Source organism: Synchiropus splendidus, chromosome 1 (genome assembly GCF_027744825.2).
Source record: "Synchiropus splendidus isolate RoL2022-P1 chromosome 1, RoL_Sspl_1.0, whole genome shotgun sequence".
NCBI lineage: Eukaryota > Metazoa > Chordata > Actinopteri > Syngnathiformes > Callionymidae > Synchiropus > Synchiropus splendidus.
The window spans coordinates 29,863,039-29,886,313 of NC_071334.1; positions in this window are offsets into that span (position 1 = coordinate 29,863,039).

A 23,275-nucleotide genomic window follows, 5' to 3' on the forward strand; every position below is an offset into this window, starting at 1 on the left:
CAGAAGAAGGTGAAGGTGAAGGAAGGTGTTAAATAGTCAATGATATACATATAGTCAATGATATATATATCATCCGTATAGGACGAAGGGTCCCTGCTGCTGCCAGTGGTGGAGTCATGACTGGTTATTGGTTATCTCCATTTCATCCATGTATGCAGATTCAGCAGATGACATTATTTATATATATCCTCAAAGGATACTGTAGTAGTTTATATCTTAAATGTAGAAGGATGCACAGTCAGCGCTCAATTCCCATTTCAGGTGGACCAAGTGTGTCCTCTGACTCAAATGTAAGCATTTGCTAAAGCCCTTCAGAAACCAAGACACAGCCATTTGCCATCCTAAGAGCTATTTCACCTTTCTGTCGTCTGCCTCAAGAAGTTGTTGCAGACCCTGCTACCTAATTGGCAGTGACGGCAGCAATTTCATCATCCAAAAATCTGATCCTGACAAATTAATTTTTGCTTTACCCGAAACCCGCCTGAGGCAAATGAGATGGTCTGAGTGGTCATAGATGACGATTGACCAGAGCTTTGCCGTGTCCAAGTCTTACAAAGACAGGAAAGTCTGGATTACCTGACAAGAAAAAAAAAAAACTGCAGTAAAGTTTTAGCCGTATAAGTATGAGGAAATTAATTAAATGCAGGGCGGGTGGTTTGGCGCCATGGAAAGAATACACAATTTAAAGTCTCGTGCCAAGGAGCTAAATGGACAAAATAAAGGTAATCAGTCATATTTTTTCTGCTTTTTTTTGACATTAAGCGTTTGCTTTTTCTTTCTGAGAGGTCAGAGAAGCAATTTAGAGAAATTGGACAAAATTGCAAAAGTAAACACAGTCCGGGGTCCTATGTTTCCTTCGCTTGTCAACTCTCTTCTCGTCTTTTTGGACAACATTTTGTTTAGTAAATATCTTACTTTAATTCCTCTGTCCAAAGCAGTGAATCAATAACTGTGCCAGGGATTTGACAGGCAAGAACACGGCATAATGTTTGACAACAGTATATCTGCGAACGTTACTGCCTAATGTTGAAGAGATACTAGAAATAGTATTTGTTAAACTCGATCAGCAGACATCTTTCATTACAAGTCGATGAATTCTTCATTTCAAAGTTGCACAGTGCAGTTATTTCAAAAAGGGCACGGCAGACGAGAAATTTCCACATAGATGGAATTGTGAACTTCTTTCACAGCCTCAGCATGAAAACCAATCTCTGAAAAGAATAAACAAAAACATGAAGTTTAATCATGACATCATCCAATCATGGAAGATTTAAACACTGTGATTTGTGTTGTTTAGTGGTGAAAACCTGTCTGACTTGGACCGCGCCCATCAACCCAACAGTGACTAAGACGATGATGTAACAACAGATAACACAAAACTTCATAAAACAAATGCAATATGAGCGGGTCCGGGCTGTTTCTTTTTTTTTTTCAGTCTTCATATTTCATCTTCAATACACTTTAGATGTTGTTGTTTCCACAGGTAAAGGGTGAAGTTGCAATTGCCAACAGTCCTGAAACAGATACAGCACAGGTAAAGAACTAAAAACACCAGTCTACTTGTACTATATCATTTGAATTTAGTTTGGGAGTCTGCTATTATTTATTATAAGCCTGACTTCTTTCTATCTCCCTGAGGTTCTGTATTGTGGAAATAAATGAGCATTTCATTGTGACATCTTTTAAATCTTTTTGGGACGATCTCTTATTCCAAACACATTTAAACTTGAGCGTGTGTTGGTTACAGCTACCAAGGGCACATTTGGGGCTCATGCAGATGATCTGGTAATGTGGTGGCTAATGAAAGGCTTTTGTTGGTTGCAGTGTGGTCACCACTTGAATATACACCATCTCTGAGTATGATACATGCTTTACCGTAAAAGGGTGCCTGACTGATGTAGAAACTGTGAAGTGTTACACAGGGTCAGCCGCTTAACCAAAACCCAAGGCCTTTCAGCACCGTGTTTCCATTTGGTAAAATAATGGCTAGATCAATCACCCTAGGACGCACACACACAAGCACGAGGCCTTTCCGAATCCATTGCTGACACCTTTCAGAGTCTAGACATATGTGCAAGGTGTTGAAAAGCGAGAGCAGGCTACGCGGTGACTAGCCGTCCAGACCGCAGAATTTTGGTTTACAAGAGCAAGTAACAAATACAGGTTGCTAAGACACTGACCGGAAACTCAGTGTTGATTTTCTAATCTTTCACAAGTCATTATTTTTTATTTTTCCTCCTCTCTCGGAGGGAGCTGGAATGTTTTGACTTCTTTTTGACAGGTCCAATGAGGCAACACTTCACATTTGACAGGTTTTTGTGCCACTTTATTAAGTTAATGATCGCCCTCAAAGCTTTTGAAAACCCCAGAGTGTAAAACCTCGAAGTGTAGAAGCTGCGAGTGTGTTGAGATTGTTGTCATCTATTTAGATAATGACTCCTTCGCAGTTTACATAGTGGGCTAGATTCTGTCCACTCCTGTACATTGCCTAAAAAAGCACGTCGGTGCCATAACACCGAATCACCAAATTACCCTGCCCTGCCTCATTAGAAAACAAGCTGGACTGGAAAATGGCCTTAAGTGGCCTAAATTAATGAAACCTTCACATTGGATGCTGAGTCATCAGGTGTGTGACTCAGGGCACTGTCTCCACAAAGAAAGCGGCTGCTCCATAAACTGTTGATGAGTTTTTGGGCGAGAGTGGAGAGGGTGACTCTGACCTTCTGACCAATAATAAACATATGTCCAGCGCAAGACTCACACCCTTGACACAACAGTAGTTTATAAATGTGTTTCTGGACCCGAGACGCCGTCTGTGTTTCGCCGGCGCAACTAAGTGTTGACATCAAATGGCATTTGTCAGACGTAGACTTTACAGAGGTGACGTGACTGAACATAAACAGACAACGATCTATCTTCTTCATCTTTACATTTTATTGATATGGTCACTCCCTATGACCAGCTCCCAAAGGAACCTGCATGGAGAAACAGCTGGATGAATCCCTTCTTTTCAAACACTTCATCATCTTTTTCGTCATCATTTTTTATTTAATTTAATTTAGACAAAGACAGCGTCACAAATGACAATGTTTCTTGTCGCACTATCGATATATATTAACTGAGGGAAAGTTGACTTTTACGTCCAATACTGATGACAAAGGCATCATTCAGCGTTGGATGTTGACACACTGGCCTTGCAACATATAAAAAAAATGGCAGCTGAGGTCACGTAAGGAAGGGCATGTGGCTCCTTTCATTCTATGAGAAACAATGTGTCAATGGATCTTTAAAGCCTGTCAAATGGCCATGCTTTTGAGTCACAGAGTCACTTGAGTCCTGCGTCCACATAGGACGCTATAGTTACCTGATGATAGTTGCTACGCCTCAGGAGTGACAATGGGTGCAGCGCCAGCACGGACATGACAACTGTCAATAGTGAGTTTCTTAGCTTGCGAATATTAACGTGTAAAATATATATATATATAAGGTGTAAGGACCATCAAAGTGTCAGTATTTATTTATTTACTTCCTATTTATTAACTTAATAATTTATTGTCCAGGGCACAACTTCAGGCATTTCGTGAATCTGCACTCAATGTGTTCGCCAAGCACATCTCAACCATATGCATTTCAAATGTATGACAATACAGTAAGTCACACAAAAACACTTGTATGAACTAGCGGCTACACATTACGCCGTGGCTACTCATATAACATCACAATGGTGGTGGAGTGAATTGCCAGCTTTCTTGCAATGTTCTGAGATGGATGAGTCCTGACAGCACATGACGCCACCCCAATCCACTTCTCAAAGACCCTGTGCATTTCATATCCCTGCTTTTTTTGCTTCAAATCTATCTTGTTTTGGCCGTCTGGTGCCTCTGTCGCTTCTTGTTCTGATGCCAATTCCATGGTCAGATTCAGGTCAAGACCTTCCAATTCTAATACTTGTAAGCCCTATAATGTGGTCATTTGTAGCGGCTGGGTTAAGAGAACGAGGATTTATCAATAACTGAGCAATATGCTGAGCTCAGATTTGGATCGGAGACGAGGGGGCTCCTGGAGGGGTTAGGTGAAACAGAGGTTATTCAATAAGGGGCTGGTTGTTATTCCAAAAGTGGACCACGGGGAACTTATAGGCTGTCACTGAGCAGCCACTGACAGTCTCGTAGACTGACACTCCCTGTCTGCCTCAGGGGAAACAGTTAGACGACATGCATGTGCACACATACATGACACACACACACACATGCATGCATGTCCACACACAGATAGATTAAATAACATGGGCTTATTCAACATTTTGCCACACAAAATTTTATACTACTGTGTTCAAACTTATTCAACCACCTCTGCTACAAAGTACAGTGGCAAGTTTGAAATATTGCTTTTTGTCAGTCATGTTTATGATCAGATGAAATAAAATAAATAAAAGCAACCCAAATAACAACAATGCTTTTGTGTGATTTCGTCACTAACAAACTTATTCAACGACTTCAAGGTCATGATTCAGTGTGCCTGGTCTCCTTTCAGCGGCTCCACAAAATGATCCTGACCAAGTAGCTTTAGAATAAGCCACAAACAAATTCGATGGGGCGTCCCTGTCCCTCTCCTTCAGCGATACCAAAAATATTCTGCCGGTAGCAGCGACACTCCAAGTTGTTCAGTGTTGCTTTGAGCCAAGCATTGGTAGCTTGCAGCACTCCACATACTACTTCTATTGTCTTGATGCACATGTCGGTTTTGTCAATTTTACGGACACGTTCTGCTTCCTGTTGAACTTCCTGCAGGTTGGACAGATGTTCTTCGACAGAGTATAATAATTTAATAGTAGTAGTACTAATAATTGTCATGTAAAAACCATCTTCCATTGGTGGTTAACTGACTATCTATATATATGTATATATTGAGATTTCAGAAGTGTGTAGTGAACCGATGGCCGCCCTTCGGGTCACGCAGTGCCCTTGGAGTAGCTCATGGTTGCTAATAGGTGCTTGGTATGGTGTATTAAAGGAAGAATGTCCTGTAAGAACCACCCACATGCAAAATTAACTTCTTCTGATATAGGGAAGAAAGCTTTGATTTTTGCTTTAAATTTTGCTCTAGGTCATTATCCACCTCATTATGCCAGCCACGTTTATTTATTTATTTTTATTTTGTGTTTTATCTGGTGGATGATTTATTTCAGAGTTTGTTTTTTTTTAATAATCTGTTGGTTTGTGTACAAATGCTCTACAATACAATGTCTCCATTAGTTGTGAAAGGCCGATGTACCTCAGTCAGAGGGCACAAATAAGAGGAAGTTGCTTTGTTTTTTTAATATGTTCTGCAGCTCCCTAATAGATGCGACACGCACACCGTCTGAGCGTTGCAGAATAGAAACGCTTAATGAGCTACACAGATGCAGCTTGCAAACAACACTCTGAGGACTTGTTTCAGCTAAAAAGGAGAGTAGCACCAATTCTGTTCCATAGTGAGGCCAATGCGGACGTACCTGCTTACCTCAATGGTGTGTAGCGAGTTTGTTTTCTGGATTGCACTTGTGTGCAATGGAGTTTATCTTCTTCAGTCCTCATAAAGATAGACATGTCTGAAACACTTTCCAAAGTGGCATCAAGTTTGCGTCCTATTGAGACTAGATGTGGAATCTGTTCTATTCATTTAGCCGTGGCCAAATACCAAACACACAGATGCACTATTCGCCACTGCTCAGTTGTAATGACAGTCACCACAAGCTGCAGACTCCATTCCAGGACATCTGATTCATGCTGCAGTGAAAGTGGAACCCAATGTCGCTCCCTGCCTGAGCAGCAGGTTACAAGACGATCCTCCTTCATCCTGGCATTCAAGTGAAATGATACACATAAAATTAAAAAATAAGCAAGCATTCATACCAGGCATCTTAATATGGGATGACTTGCCAGCACTGCTCAGGCTGCACAGTCTGTGACAGGCAGATGTGACTTGCGATGATGTTGGCAGCTGAATTTGTATAAGCTGGAGCTTTCTGTAGAAGACCAAACAAAAATCGAAGGATGGAGTCGGTAGAATAAGACTAACTGGTTGGTATTAATAATATGGAGTAGCATGTGCTGTTTTTTTTTTTGTTTTTTTTGCAAATGCTTCCATTCTGCGGTGAAAACATCTTGACCAATTGTTTGTACCCAGGTGTCCCTGATTTCAATGGATCCAGCGGACGTGATTTCATCATTATATTGTTGTTCCCACTGTCAATATTTATTCCTGACTGTTATACCTGCACCTTTTCAGCCCTCTGCTGGGAGGAATAAATTAAAAACACTGACATATGTTCCGCAGGTCCGGTTTTGACTGTGGTTGTGTAGTGAATTAGGAACAATGTGGCCACAATGTTAATCACCTCCATCCTCGCCAGCTCACAGTTTGTTAACACTGGATCCTGAAGATTACCTCGACCAAATGGAGCCATTAATTGCAAACACATAGAGTTTAGTTAGTTAGTCATCTTTTCATTTAGAAAATCAGTGCAGAGATTTTTTTTTTTTTTATGCCTGTTACGTGGCCTTACTGCTAACAGCTGTTCTGTGGCTTGAAGAAGCAGGATAAATGATGTGTTAGGGACTGAAGCAAGCAGAGTTATGGAACAAAGTCTGTGTTGTATCAGAAAGATTCTGGTCAGCGGTTGTTGCCAATGGACGGTGCATTAAACTTTGTGGAATTTTTTTGTACCTATGGTATTTTTTTCCCGTGTTTTGGACATGTCAGGATGGGGCGAAGGAGGGACTCTCTCCACACTGGCACTGCTCACAATGATTGGTGAGTCTGTTCCCATCAGGCCAGCCTTGCCTCTGCACAAGTGGAAATGTTTTTCTAATTTGTATATTTTCTGAGGCAGAAACCAAAGCGGCCCAGTGTGTTAATTACTGGCCGTAAAGTACTTCATGATGTAGTGGTACATCAGCGTTGCATTATGAAAAGAAAAAAAAAAAGGTTGCTCCTGCTGCTGTTCCTGCTACTGCTGCTCCCCAATCAGCACCATGCTTGCTTCATTCCTGCTCTGTAATGGGAGTCAGATGCAACGGTGTTTACAACAGACTCAAATCAGTCACATGCGTCCTCATTAGCAGCAAATGGAGCAACAGCAGAGGTGGATGTGTTCATTTTAGAATTGAACTTAGTACAGCTGCCGGATGGAGTGACTTTCTGAAGGGTTTTTTTTTCTTCCTTTAAATGCTTAAAACAATAAACGTGATGTCCCATCGAAGATATTAATGTGAGTGATCATCAAACAAATCCATTGGAAAGAAACCTGTATTACTTGCGCTCATGTTTGCTCTGCCACACGTGCACTGTGTTGCATATTTGATATCAAACTTTTTGAGTTTGGAAAATTGACCAGCTGCCAATCCAACCGCACACACACACACACACACACAGGAGCAGGTAGACACAAAAGTGAAAGTGGAAGAGGAGCAATGACCCGAAAACCAATAGTAATGCAATTCAATACGAGAATATGAAGGATCACAAGTGAAATGCAGCCCAGCATTAAACAACAACACAGGTGCATCAACGACGGTAGTGCTTGAGTGTCCAGTTCACAGTAATTCGTTTTCATCGCTCAAAAAGAAAAAAAAAAAAGGCTGGTGCAGGTCAATCACAATAATGAAAACTTGGGTAGAGGGCGTACGCTCAAATCCACAAAATGTTGTTTTTGCTTCGCTTGCAGTCACGACCGGAATCTTGTCAGAAAGACCTAATAATGTAGTTTAACCAGGAAACTGACTTGTTATGCCACTGAGGACACGCTATCATTTGGCAGTGTACGCGCTCATGTGCAGCTGTTTTAATGCTAAGACGTGGAATGTTTTAGGCTTTAGGGGCCAGGCAGTGTATAATAACAATAATAATAACAACAATAATAATAGTTCTGGAACACTGTTCACAAAATACTTTTTTGAGAACTCCTCACCACTAGATTTAAATTTAGACTTAGGGACCCACCTGGGCATCTGAGGGTCCTGGGTGGCTCGTAGCGGTCAGCGCAAGGGATGTAAATGTGTCGGCAAAAGATTTGCTAAAATGGCAAGGCCTAAGTTTTGATATCCCAATACAGTCTGTCCCTGAAAAGATAAGAGACATCTATAACTATGACCATCCGAATGCATATCAAGTGGCGCAACAGAGACCATGGCTGGGGAAAATAGGACCATGGCTGTTGTGGATTGTGTCAATGTGAGGGGAACCTTGTGCAATGCTGTGAGTGCCTATCATTGTGGACAACATCTACGATAACTTGTCACACATTCTTAGTGCTGATGAACCCAATATTTATGAACATGACTTGAGGCTCTACCAAGTTGCTTATTTCCTCCCATGTCTTTATGTCAATTAATTATAGGGAAAAGTGTGTGTGGGTCAATTGGACAGCAGTTGGCAGAAGTATTCCAGAACTTGCTTGCACTGCACACACAGTAAAAGACTCAAAAAGTGGAGCCACTCATTCGAAGGGAGAATGAGCGACATTCTACAGATATATGGCTTCAGGTTGTCTCAACAGCACAGCTACCTTTTGACTTGCAAAGTTAGTCTCAGTAGGATTGTTCAAATGAGACAAGTGTGTGTGAGTGTATTTCTCCAAAAAACAAACAAAAAAAGAGCTGACTTCACCGATAAGCAAGTCCAGTACACTGTGTCTCACCCTTGCACTTTCCTATGGTTACGTCAGTATGGGTGATTGTGGCATGATGTACAGCACTAAATATGGAAACAAAGGCATATTTACGTGCTGATTTCCAACATATTCCAGCCTGCAGCCTCTTCAAACAGCAAATGGAAAAAAATAAATATGGCATGATTAAACATCGGACAGAGATTGTTTACGGCTGGGGTAAACACGTAGTTAGAAAATTGTAAAAGCATCAGCTGCGGACCACCTACATTGGATGTTGCTCTGCAAAGGTCTTCCCCAAGTTTGGTCCGCGTCATGTTAAGAACAAACACATTTAGATGCTGCGGTCAAAATGAAAGTGTTACTCAATATAAGATTTATTTAAACAGATTTGTGGTGGCAAATCAGCCCGTCCACTGAAGGGGAGGCGATATTCTCAGCATAATTCTCGCACGCCATTTGAATAGATGAATCATCCAAATTTCCGACCCACACATGTTCCTCTGCTACTGACGACATTTCAGCAGCTTGACTGAGCAGAGCCGCGCATCTGAAGTTGACCTGTGACTTTTCTCATGAATGGGCCCAAAGGAAGGGCAGGTCCTCTCCCATTGTCCGCTTCGATTAATCTTCACCCTGGACAAGGCTTCTTTCATCGATATCCCAGCTTCACTTATATGGCTGCGTTGCAGAGAGCGTAGGCGATGTAGGGCCCATTATTCCCAATAAAAGTGGGAGAAGTCAAAGGCCCAGTGTGTAGGAAGACATTGAGAAGAGGGAAAGGAGCAGGAAGTCGCGGGGTCACCACAGACAAACTGGGGAGATGGTTGAGTGAATAGGACGTAAAAGACAGACAAATGTTTGAACTTGACCTCAGCAGGAATAACTTTAACAGTTTGTGGCTCACAGACACACACTCTCATGGTTTTTCCTGCTCCCCCCTTTCATGTTCAGTGCTTTTTGTTATGTAATTATATAGAGATTTTTGTAATATACTTAAGATTTGAAAAATTCAATTTTGCATCCATCATGTCATACGTATCTTTCTTTTGATTTATTCTGCTGTTTTGGTTTGGTGTTTATTGATCAATGTTTCAGTATTTCTTACTACTGTGAATTCTGGATATAAAGTGCACCAGAATATTAGCTGCACCCATTACATTTAAGAAAGACACGAGATTGTGTTCATACATGTATAAACAGCACATTTTGAGTGCTTTAAGGTAGATAAAATGACACTCTTTAGCCGGTAAAAATCCATATATTTGCCGCACAATTGAGGCCATGAGAAAAAAGTAGTGGCTTTTAGTTCCGGAATTCTGGTAACAGCAAGAGCAAATAATGTGCTGTTATTTTCTTTATTACTTCATTATTCTTTATCACTTTTTTATTTCTTATTTCTCACATATTTTATTTGTTTGTTTGGAGAGATTTTGGCTTCAAGGCCTGAATTCAGCTTTTTGAGTGCGCCTTCGATTGTCCCTTTGTCTCCCAGTGATGCAAAAGGTCACGTGGAAAACAAATAAAATTCAAGACTGATAATCCATGATATAGGATCAGAAATCCACAGACTTTCAATGCATCAATGAAATCCTTCAAGACCGTCCAAGTCTAGAATATTATAAATAATATATAATTTTCCGGTGCTCATTCAAGGTTGGATCATAGGGCCTCTTCAAGGCGTACAACTCAGTGTTTGAAAAAAAAGGAAAAGGAAAAAAGCAGGAGAAAAAGACAATGAGAAACACGACTGATTCAATGTATTAAAATGTCAATGAAGTGATAATGTTTGGGTAGCCATAGAGAAAAAGGATGTGCCTACGACTGCCCAAGCAGATATTGTGAATTACATCCTTTGAATTAAAACTCCGGCACCACTTTTCCCACACATTCATTTTCCTTCCAGCTTGGGGATGTCTCTTGCCAAGCCACTGTAGTGGTACAAAGCCATGGTTTCCCATCACAACCAGATGTATACCCATCTATTTCCATAGTGCCTGGCTGGAAAGCATACCCACCCATTCACAGAGCCATTACACTATGGTGTGTATCGTACCTACTGTATAATTTTTTACATGTCTACAGGCCTGATTGCAACCTCAGTGTTTGTGTCACACCGTGTATTTTTGCCAGCGGTCACCACTGGGTTTGTCAGCCAGTCGCATGGCGGCGACAGCTTAAAGAGCAGCGCCACAACTCCTGCAACACACACAGCCAAAGCATACACACACATCACACACCCTCACGTTCATGCATCCTGTCACCAGTCCAGACGAGATGATGGAAGATGTTGTCAATTAGACGTAAATGCAAAAATAACGATGCACAAAATAGCAACAGAGACGTTCACCATGGAAGGCTTATTATTCTGACTTTCCAAGTTGCAAGCGTTACCTTCTTTCTTTCCTTCAGAGAGCTGTAGGTATAGGATGTGCCAGGACTCAGCGGAGGACGGGAAGATGTCATGCAAAAGCAAAACACAGCATCCATAAATCAACCACCATTGCTGCGTAGCGGGCGAGAAGTGTGGGACTGTGCAGTGTGTAAACATTCTCTCAAGAAATAAAGACCATCCTGCGCACACATACACCTGCTTCATGTGGTCTGTCGTGGTTTCAGAAGGAATGCTGAACACAACCACAAATGGACTCGACACATAGCCAGGCAACATAAAAGTCAATTGGCTAGCTCTTACTCTCTTTTTGCTCCATCCTCTTGTTCTTTCCTTTCTTTCCTAATAGATTAAAAAAAAAAAAAAAACTTTAATAGTCATATCTTATGCCAAGATAAGCGCAATCGTGGAAGAAAAAGTCTCAGTCTCATGAGAGTAAATACTGGAGACGGTTTCATCATTCCTTTCAAGTCCTCACATTCAGTGATCTATATACAGGCCTATAAACAATCTCTCACACCAGACAGTATGGAGCCACTCTAATGAAGGATGGAAATTTATTTAAGCAAAAAAAAATGTAAAAACAAAACATACACGCACATGTTTGTATTGCTATCCTCGTGGGGACATTGTTTGGTTTGTCATTGCGTTCATGCTTTCACCAGCCTCTCACCCTAAACCTAACCATCAAAACCAGGACTCTGAACCAAACTGAAACCCAATGACAGTATGTTGTTACTAGTTATTTTTGACGTCTTCATCCTCAACTGAGGCTTAACCTTGTGGGGTCTGGCTACATAAATCATGTGTTTTACTTCTTCATTTTTATATAGCTAAGTGGCTGGAATGGAGATTTATGACTATTTTAATTGAAAAGCCAAGCATTCCTCGTGGTCAGCCTAAAATTCATCAATCTAGAACTTTACAACAGAGAGGACAATTCGCACCATGTGTCAAATGGTCTGCACTGTGATGATGAATGCGTCCACCAATGAATGCAAATACCATAAATCATTTCAATTCTAACCGAACACCAATAATCAAATTGAGGTTATTTGTGGACTGGCATCATACTTTAGGCCAACACTGTCATGGCTCATCTAGGAAGTTGGACCCAATTGCTAGAATGCTGCAGGTTTACAGATGCACGGAACAGCGAGGGTAATTTAACAATTCATTAATACAACAATATAACACAAAGACGGACAGGAACGATTACGGTGGACGTCGCATCAAACGCGGAGTGAGGAAACATGAACGAGGGCAGGGAAAAACCTGAAAACAGATGATTGATAACAAACCTGACAAAGGGGGACAACAAAAGATGCACTCGGAGTTAAGCTCACAAGGCGGAGTAAACAGAAAGCGCTCGTAGGTGGATCAAAATCTCACACACACAAGGAATGAACTCTAAAGTGGGGAAACAGAAAAGTGAGTCAAACCAATAACACACGTGCAACAACAGAAACGAAAGAGCGAGAGAAAGTAAGGAGTGGGCTGAGAAAAGTCGTCAAGCACGCTCGTAATCTTTGAGAAATGTGGCAACAAGAGAAGCGAGGAATTGAAGGAATTTACCGTAGGACGAAAAGCAACCATCTGGCCACGCAGACTGGACCTCGGGTGTAGGGAGCAAATGAGCTCTAGCTGCGCGGCCATTAAGGTGGTGAAAACGAAGGAAATGGAAACGAGCAGACAATAACAAAATAAAAGCATGAGAGAAAAACACGAAACATGACAAACGCACCACTATTTTATATTTTTTTCCATGATACTTTCTGACATTTGTTACTTACTGACCCTTTTGTGTGGAATTGCAAATTGTCCATCAAACAGCAAATTGTTGATGCTCATCCAAAGTGTAGCAGAGCACACATGCTCCCCTGACCCAGCAGCCTGGACAAGCTGCAGAAGCCAGTCAGCCCAACCAAACAGTAGGAGACAATATAAAAATAAAGCACACAAAGGCCATGGAGACTCTGCCTATGCTGGGCGGGAATCAAGTGACGTCACATGACATCACAGTGGCGGGTTGTCAACAATGGCTGTCAACTCAGGCAATGAAGTGGGAATGTTTTGTCCTTCCCTCGAAAGGCCATTCTCCCAGCGATGATTGTGTGCTGGCTCCTGCAGCTACGTTGACGGGGTGTTGCTTGACAGACAGTTAAGAAAGATTACAGGGCAGGCTGTTAGTCCTCAGCAAAGCCCAGCCCTCATTAAAGGACCGCATGTCATGTGGTCCCGTTTGTTTACGCCGCAGTTTACATACTAAATTGTTGCCAGGTGGGAAATGTTTCTAAAATGCAGATCAATACTAAACAGTGGAATAAATGAATGGGTTCTCATGGGAATGATGGCTGGGAGCTGTGTGACAGAAATGGTAATCAAATGATTTCTGAGGGTAAAGGCAGAGCTGATGTAAGTACGCGACTGAGGGAGCAACAGCAAAATGCCTCAAATTGCTCTCTTGTGTGTCAAACAGCAAATTATAGATTTGTCTCTTTGCTTAACGCTTCATCACTGCATTTTAGTCGTAATTTGCTCAGTGGTTGCTCAGCAATAACAGTGGTCAAGTCTACTTTACTGTCAGTGATCTCCGCTTCCGACGATGTATTGGGAACTTACTTCACTGACGACAATAGTTTCACTAACATTTAAAAAGCCAGACAAAACATGGGAGGGGTTTCACTGACGGCGCTATCTTTGTAATTTGTAGATGATAGTGTTGTTGTCAAGATTGTGTCGAGACCAGAGCACTGGAGAGCCAGACCATTAAGGGGCGAGATCAGCTGAGTAAAGCACATACATAGTTTGCTTCAATTAATGCATTTCAGATGATGATTTATTTTTGAAAAAAAACATGTGATCATGTGTGGGTGTAAATGACTAGCGGTCTTATGCTTCTTTATTCTGCATTGGCTGGCCTCGGTCTTGGTCTCAGCCCCCCTCATCGGTCTTCGTCTTGACTTGGTATTGGACTTTGTCTCTGTATGCTCTGGCCTTGGTCTCGGACAAGGAGGTCTTGACTACAACACCGTCATATGACAATGAACATGGACACTGGCATATGACATTTCGACAAACAGATTTAGAATCATGATTTTTGCACCTATAAATCTGCATTCATCCTCTGATAACAGAATGTTGGGGATTTTTCTCAGCTTGCTCTTTGTCCATGACTTGCTGTTTGTGCATAATTGTTGTAAAAATAATTAATCCACTCTTTACAATGATCACTATTATAAGACCTGTGAGTGTACAGATCCACATGCACTGTAGCGTGCATGCACACTGAGTGAGATTTGCACTGCTCAAATCGAACCAGTTGTTCAATATCTATCTATCTCATGGACATGCTACGTCATCATTCGGGGTCCTCACATGCATCATTTACAAAGAAAATGCTTTCTATTGCTTCAGCAATTTACAGCAAGTTTACCAGCAAGTCCTCAACACCCAAATGATGTGTCGCTGTTATGGGGTGCATAACAGTTTTCTAGCCTAACCAGTGCATCAGCTGGTCGTTGTCTAACTAAACATAGATGATAAAAGTTTTGCTGTGAATCTAGTCAAGGTTACACATTCATTCAGGAGAATGTGAGCTACGTGATCAAAACGATTAAAAATAGTTCCCGCTAAATGAATCTGAAACACCACCTGGTCAAGCAAAGACTAGACAGCTCATCCCATTTCTAATATAAAACAGAGCACCACATCTCCTCAACACATTGGGTTGTTGTTTATTCACGCTAAAGTCACACCAGGACTGTTTTTAACTGCTCGTTGTCCATGTGCAATTGAGCAGATTTTTCCAGCTTCCCACCCTGGCTAAATAGCTTGCAATAATAAAACACATAACTGTAAGCACTTTTGCCATCAATCCATATGGTGCCATTATGTTGCCAAACTGACCTTGACACCTTTTTTAACAACTTGTGGGAAACTTCAAGGTGAAGCTGCCATTCGGCGTCAGTTGAATGAAGGCTACTTATAACTGCCACTCAACATCCACACAAATAAGTCCGTAAAAACATCCAAAGTGAATCTCCGGCTGAAAATATTATGTTAAGCAAAGCACTATTTAGTTTCAATGTTTATTGCTGATGGCAGTTGATTTCAATCAATTTAAAGTTGAGGCTTCTAATTTTAATTCAATTTCATTTTCATCCAACATGCTTCATTGCTGTTAGTTGGAAAAGAATGCACAATGACTTCAGTGTGCTACACAACTGTCCCTCTACCCATTCATTTTGGTCAACAACATGTTCCAGTGGCAATTCTGGAGCTCTTGGTCAATATGGAGACGCCTACTCAGAAGAAAAGTAGAGGACGCCCCTTCAAACTGCTGAATGGAGATAAAAATGTATTTTCCCTTCAACTATAATATAAGGCAGAACCATCTGATCATAAAACAGGTGATATTATGACTAATTCAACAGATTAAATAAATAAAAAAAGCTACATATATTGCGGGATGCGATGATGTCACGCAAGAATTTCAGCAACAATGCTGCAAAACCCTTAGTTATATGCAAATTTCTGAATACCTGTCCCTCAGATAAAATAAAAATAAAAATAACATGATGATGAAGAAAGTACTTTTGGACGCAGAGATCCCAAAAAGCATTGAGTCAATGTCTTTGCATTGAAGAAAGAAAAACACGATTCTGATGGTCAGCGAAGGGGCAGACCGAAAGAGAGTGACGTCCTCATTGTGACAGACATAACTGCTCACAATTACTGGGATTCCCCGTAAATTATTCTTAAAAAGCTTTGTCTTCCCACAGAGATTTCCTCTCATGAACACAAAGGTGTAAAAGCGGGAAACGGCATTAGACGACCGCAGCGTTTGTGAAATGCAACAATTTAACTGTCGAGGAGTTTGGCTGTGGTTCAGATGAGTGCAAGTAAGGTTCAGTTGGCTGAGGGTGAGTCTCAACTCCTGATGAAAGCTGTCAGCCTTCAGACAATCTAGTTCTCTTGCTTTTGGGTCTGCGCTGCTAAATTAGAAGCCGCTTGAATTGGCAGTGTTTTCGTATATATACAGTATATGGCAGTGTCTACTGTGGAGACCTATAGTACATGTCCAACAATCAGCAGTGGCATGCTTCTTTAAAGGGTTGTCACATCAGCTGATAACATCGGAATGATGTTCACCGATGGCATAAAAACTGTTTCCAAACTCTAAACTCTCACTGAAACCCCTACGCTCACAACACGTGGATTTAGTACATTTTCCCACAGAATGTGCAGGAGGTCTTTAGAGTACTATGCACCATGGGACTGGTTCTCTCATTGCTTCCTATAAATAACTTGCTAATGTCCACTAATAAAAACATTGCGGAAACTTTATTTTGATGGGAAAAAAAAAATAAATAAATAAAAATAAAAACCCGCCGATGTTAACGCTAAATTCAATACCAAACCTCTGGCATCGTTTGGGAATTATGACCAGGTGAGTAAATTAATTTCAACTTCATTGCATCGTTTTTATCAGCAGAAAATGTGAGGGAACAAGTTCAATTTCAAGGTCCCAAACCCCCCCAGTATTGACTTGCCATTGAATAGCAAGGCAGACAGTATTGTATCGTAACCAGTAACCTGATATGATGAAGGGCAAAGAGCCGTTGCTAATCCCTTGGCTCTCAGTGCCTTGGCTTTCTGATCACAGCAATACCCTTTACCCTTGTTTAGATAATAGCAGAGATTCCGACCACAGTTTGGCAAACTTTGGGGGAAATGTGGAGAAGCGGTCCATTGCACTTCAATCAGAATAGGAAATGTGAAACACGTGAAGGCTTTAAAGTCAAGTCATTTCTCAATCATCTCCGGCTGGGCCTTCTCTGCATGTGTCCTCTCCAGATCTCTTTTATTGCTTTAAGACAGGGAAGTCCTTCCAGGCGAAAATGTAGGCAATTTGCTATTACTGTTGACTGTCATTCTAAGTCTTGCCTAAAGTCTGTGGGCAGGTACTGCTCCTTTGGTAAGTTCCCTCCGTGCAGCTAGGTTCTTCAACACCCGTTTGCATAGAACCCCTTCTCGCACGTTATGTAGACCTGACTGAAACGATTGCAAAGCCCACACACTTTTTCCAGTGGTTTTTGGCCTTGGCAGACTGATACCCACTCCAACTTCATGCCAGCGTCCAGACTCTGGCTAATACGAGAGGGCGATGTGCATAATTTCTTATATATGTATTGCTTAAATTTTGTAAGACAAACAAGGCAAGAACGACAGGCTTTTTGCCCTCGAAACCGCTAAGAATAACAGTTCAGTCTAAGCGTTCTGGCTGCTCGCATCTGATTAGGACAACATTTCTTTTTCTATTTCTCATGTCAAACTGGATGACGGCTTTCCATAAACACTTTTTTTAAAAGAAATGCATTAGCTTTGTGGGAAGAGAGGATGCACGGAAAGAAATTTGTGAAGCGCGTTCCTGCACAAAAACGTCTTGGTCTGGTCGCTGAGCTGAGACACTGAACATTCTCCTACTTCCTTTAATAAGTAAATAAAGAATGACTTCATGCTATATTGACCATGAGAGGAAAGGGTCATAGACTTCAGTCTCAACCCTCTAAATCTGATGCTCGATTAGCATTTGATTTTGTGGGCTTTTCAGTCGTGCAGCAGATCTAACCCAAAGAATAACCCAAATACCCCAAAGTCTGCTTCTGCTCCTTGTAAAAACATAGTTAGAGCGGGGAGATGTATGGTGTGGTTACTGCTCGCTGCGTAGACACACACTGTAATTGGAAGGATCAGTTGGAAGGGGAATTTGATACAAACCAGAGCTTTTTTTTTTGTTGGATGACAAGATATTGTGAGGCACAAGAAGGAGGATGGTGGCAGGTGAGAATGATTTGATTCCCTTGTTTGACCGTGTCCCTGCTGAAGACAGCAGACAACTGCTAAATACACCTGAGCACACGTACTTTTCGTACTTTGCATACACTTTTAGCCTCTGGAGTAACATGTTCTGTTCAGGGTCTTTTTCTCCATGTGATCTGACGCGACTGGGAGATATAAAAGTGAAATGTTGTATGTCATTTCTGTAAAAAAGATCATCAAAAATAAAAAAGTAAAAACGGTAACACATTGTTATAGCTGTACTGTATTACTTCATGTGAAAATGTGTCAATTTTTTTATTCTTCCTGAAATTAGATACTTCTCATTTAATGTAAAAGATTTGTTTACATGTTGGTAACCATTTATTTTGTCATGATACCGCTTTTATTTTGGTCACGTGAGTTCTGTTTTGTTTTCTCCCTCGGTTCTTCCTGTTCCTGTGGCATACGGCTGGATCTCTGTTCATTGTGCTTTTGTCTCTGTTTCCAGATTTAAGTTCGTTTGATTCTCCTGGTTCAGTGATGCTTTCTGTTTGACTTTTATTCATGTTTATGGACTTCTGCGAGTTTGGTGACTCTGTTTTGGACATTCAGACTTTGCTTTGTTTCCGCCTGTTCGGTGATGCTTTCTGTTGTGGTTTTTGTTGTTGTTAATGATTAAAATATTATTTCTGACTTGCTCCTGCCTCCTGTGACTTTCACCGTTGCACTTGGGTCCCGCTCCACGTATTGACTGGTGACATATTTATTATTTTTATTTTTTTCAACAGTATTATTGTAAACCATTCAATGCTGAAATGGGTGAAATGCTATGTTACTGCTTTTGTCCACATTCCTGCACAGGGGCAGTGTTGCTACCCAATACATAGTTCTCATGATGCACAAAGAAGACATAACAATGGCTGAAATCATATGGAAAACTTTCCATTGAAATCTGTCTGAACACAGCTGACAGTTAACGCACAGTATCCCTTTTTATATTTTAAGTATTTAAATATTTTGCATTTGTGATTTAAGTGCCACTATGAACTACTTTTAAAGTTCTGTGGTGGACAAAAACGCACGCGCTCACACACAAACGCGTAGTTTCCACAGACTCTCCACAGTAGCTCACATTCATCACAGTGACAAAGACAGCAAATGCACGAAGAGACATCACCTGCTTTAGCTCACCCCAGCACAGTTCCTACCTTTCTACGTCTTGTCTCCACGTCGCCATGACAACCGACCAAACAGGGCTATGCCACACTTCCTCCAAACAAGCTCCAGCTCTATGATATCACACTGGATTTGCTCGGCTGAAAGAAGTCATTTTTTAAGACTTCCAAGGGATTAGGAGCCATCTTTCACTTTGGACGGGCTACGACACGGAATTGCTGATGTGAAATACTGAGAGGAAATTAGAAAACAGTTCATCTGGTGCAGTTTTATGCTATAAATTCATTATAACTGAGCTGAAAAATCACAAATCAGCAAACTAATTCACTTCATTCTTTTTTTCTTTTATCTATTTGTTTCATTATCTTATCTTAAATTTGAAATCTATAAAACATTTTTTTTGTGTCCTTCAGATTATAAATATTACACAGTCTGTAATGATGGCATTTTGGCAAGAAGAGAAGCATCCCAAGAACAGGTAAGCTGGAAAAGTTAAATACTCAAAGTTATTCCAATCTATCACTGCCTGCGGTTAGACAGAAACAACATCCTCAGAAAAGCAATAATAAACCCTGAAATTAAACAAACCAGGAGAGCCTTTATTGCATGCAAAGGTTTTGACGTTGCCGGCCCTTCGAATAGCAGTCCATTCAACTCTGACTTTAGTCGACCTGCATGTGTGAGTGTGTGCGTGTGTCTAAGAATGTGTGCGTGTGACGTAGTGAAAAGCAGGACTGTTGATATTGGTGTAGGATGCCAAACATGTCTATAAAGAGACTTTTGAGGGTCTTGCTGGGCGCTGCGCCAGTTGGTGTTTGCCTTTGAGAAGCCCTAGTTTGTATCGTCGACCGTGTGTGTCCTTGGCGTAGCGTGCGGGCGAAACCCCAGTAAATTAATAATACTCGAAATGATAATATTTCTTTTTCCTCCTGCATGTTTGACCGTCCATTTCTCTCTTCCTGGTCTTGTTCCACATGGTGAAATAAGTAAGATATAGACTATTTGGAAAGATGCATATTTAATATTAGCGTAAGCATTAGCCTCTTAAAGAGCTTTTGCTCATCACTAAAGAATGAGTGAGGGATTTTTGTTGCATATGTCGACCTGCAAACAGATATACAGTATCTCGCCATAAAAACCAAGAACTAAAAATGTTCAGTTCCACAAGCAATTGCATGATGCCTTGACCTAATGTGATGTTTTCAGCGTTAGCAAACAGGTTTGTACGTGTTTTAGTAGAGGGAACTTCCGCCCCTACTGTAAGTGAACTCCAGAAAATAAACCAGAATTCTCAGAGCGTGTGGATCTGTAATCTTACAAACCAGCGACATATTATTATTGTTGTTGTTGTTGTTGTTACATAACTTTGCATGTACAACATTCACAACATTTAAGGGGAGAGTGAAATAAACATTCATCATTTTTTTTGTTTGTTTTGTTTTGTTCTTCTTGTTTGAGACAATTTGCTCAGTCAAAACATTCACAATCATGAAGCAAATCACATATGTGCATCAATATATTTTCTAATAAAAATCTGATGACTCAGATTTTCTAGAGCTTCACTGCAACTGTCATCCTTTGTTTCTCTCTTTGGATGGCTCTGCTTTTTTTCTTTCCATTTTGGCCCCGCCGCCATGTTACGTATCATTGCTTCCCTCCGAGTCTTGCGTAAGTCTCAAAACTCCTCCACTTCCTTCTGAATCTTCTGAATCTGGATGTTGTCATGCTTCCCCCTCACTAGAAATGTGGCACGGAAGCGAATACGTGAGTAGATGTCTTCTTATGGCTTTTGTCAGCAGTGTCAGCAGTTTCTTCGGCACTGCATTGACTTCAGAAGTGAAGTCATGGTCCGCCTGGACTTTTTTTGAAGGGCTCTTTAATTGTGGAGGTCTGCACTCTCTTAGTGCTTTTTGAGCTTATTTAGTAATTTTCCTATGCACAGTGTAGACAATGGAAATTCAGGGCTCATTTTTTTACAAAATGCAAAACTGAGTCCCATGTCAAATATTTTTCCTCCCAAATTTTCCATATGTCACTTTCGTACTTTTAATCTTTCTGCATTTCCGGTTGAACATTATGTTTTCCTGTCCTGTGCAACATGTGTATATGCAATTGTATATGTTGATCACATCTCAGTACAGATCTAAAGAGTGATGTTTAAATCCACTGTCAACAGTAGGCAGTATCTCCACAACCATTCGTGCCAACAGGTTAATGAAGTCATGAACCATGAGGCGCCTGGCCAAACACTGTGGCATTTGAGCGGAACTGACGGTGACGTGCTTCACCTTCACTTAGCCTCACAGACACCTGACTTGAGTCCCTGGGGTCACAGCTGAGGCAGGAGGTCAGTGTTTACTGGTGTTTGCCCGTCATTCTGCACGAATGCGGCAGGTTTCCCCCCTGATCCTGGACTCCCATAAGACTCACTAAGACAAACAGCTGAGGCCTCCACCTCTGGCTATTGATGTTTACTCTGCTTGGACCCTGTCAACTGCCCACAGCAACGCAGATACCGTTTCAGCGATCTGGAGGGAAAATATTTTCCAAAGTGGACTGATGTGCATGGCACGAAAACATAGTCGTAAAATAAACAAATGCATTGACGGTCATACAAAATCATCATTGCAGACCCAATTTTATTCCTCATGGTTTGTCACATATTTGACTTCAAACTATTTCATTCCTTTACAGACTTTGTTGTAAAAAAAAATGTAAAGATCAGATCTGTGAAGTGTTCTTGGTACTTTCTGGAATCTTTTTGTCTAAAAATCAGAGACAGTTGAGAGAAGATGGTAAAGTCTGGGAACAGGTCACTGGGCAAACACCTCAGGGGTTAGGGTCGCTGGTTCACTCGCATTAATCACAGCTGTCCAGCTAATGGCGACAGCAACACTGAAGTGCTGGTTTGATCAGCAGAATCACATGTGACTGTTGTCCTCGGGAAGTTGTCTCCCTTAATAACCCAAAGTAGATAAGTGCTGTTAGAAAAAGCTGTTTCCGTCACCTGAAAAAAATTCAAAATGATAAGAAATATAGGTCCAGTCTACAAAATCTACATTGGTTTTGGTAGGTTTACTACTAGTTTACTAACTAGTTGCTGTCTGACATTTGAGTTATTTTACCTCAGACTGTCATAAGGAAGAGATGCCAGGTTGTTCCAGAACCAGAGTTGTAAGTGGAGTTGAAGAAGAGTGAGCCAAGATTGACAGCAGAAGATATGCATTTTGAAAAATGAAAAACATTATAAGTTAAAAATTCGACATGTCACATCGGCAACTGTAAAGACATTACACACACACAAAACAACAAGATGAACGCAGAGCAACAGTATACATAAAACACAAAGTCATGACACATCACATGTCTAATCAGATAAAATTAATAAATAAATGTTTGACAATAGACAGTGAGTCCTGTCAGAGTTTGGTACTTTGCAACTTGTCAGCACTGAGCAGGAAGGAGTGACAAAATCGCTGTAACTGAATGTGTGGGCCAGTGCCATCACAGTGTCCTTGAAGGGGTGGGACAGTTTCACCATCATGGATGACAGCTTGGCCACAGTGCCTGTCTCCCACCTCCTCCATTGAGTCCAGAGTGTAACCACAGTTGGCCATTGTAACCTGCCTGTCCGGTGCAGGTGGAGAGTGTTGGCGCCTGCAGAAGTCCACCACCAGCTCCTTGGCTTTACCCGTGTTGATCTGGAGGTGGTTTCTCAGGCACCAGTCCACAAACTCCTGCATCTGCTCCCTGTACGCTCCATCAACTCTGCCCATATCGAGAGTGACAATTGCAGAGTCTTCAGAGAAGGTGGCAGTGTGACAGTGTGATGAGGAAAGGAGCCAGGATCATGCCCTGTCCACCACCATGCAGCAAGGCGACAAGTCCGACACACAACCCCCGGCTCTCACATACTGGATCTCTTGGTCAGGTAGTCCAATATAGTTAGGTGATGATCCACACCAGCATGACTCAGCTTGTCCCCCAGCATACAGAAAATAAACATCAGAAAGTATTTTTATACTTCAAAGAACAAAAATAAATATTTCAGTTTATGTAATGTATAACATTCGGTCTATCCCAGTGTAACTGACACTGTAATGATAGCTTTCTTCGGTTCCTTTGTCAGCCATTATGCCTACAGTATTTTTCACTTGCCAGCCACCCAGTGGTTTGAAGCAGGATAACGGCAGAAATAAATCATACAATCTCCGTTCACGTCAGTGGACTGC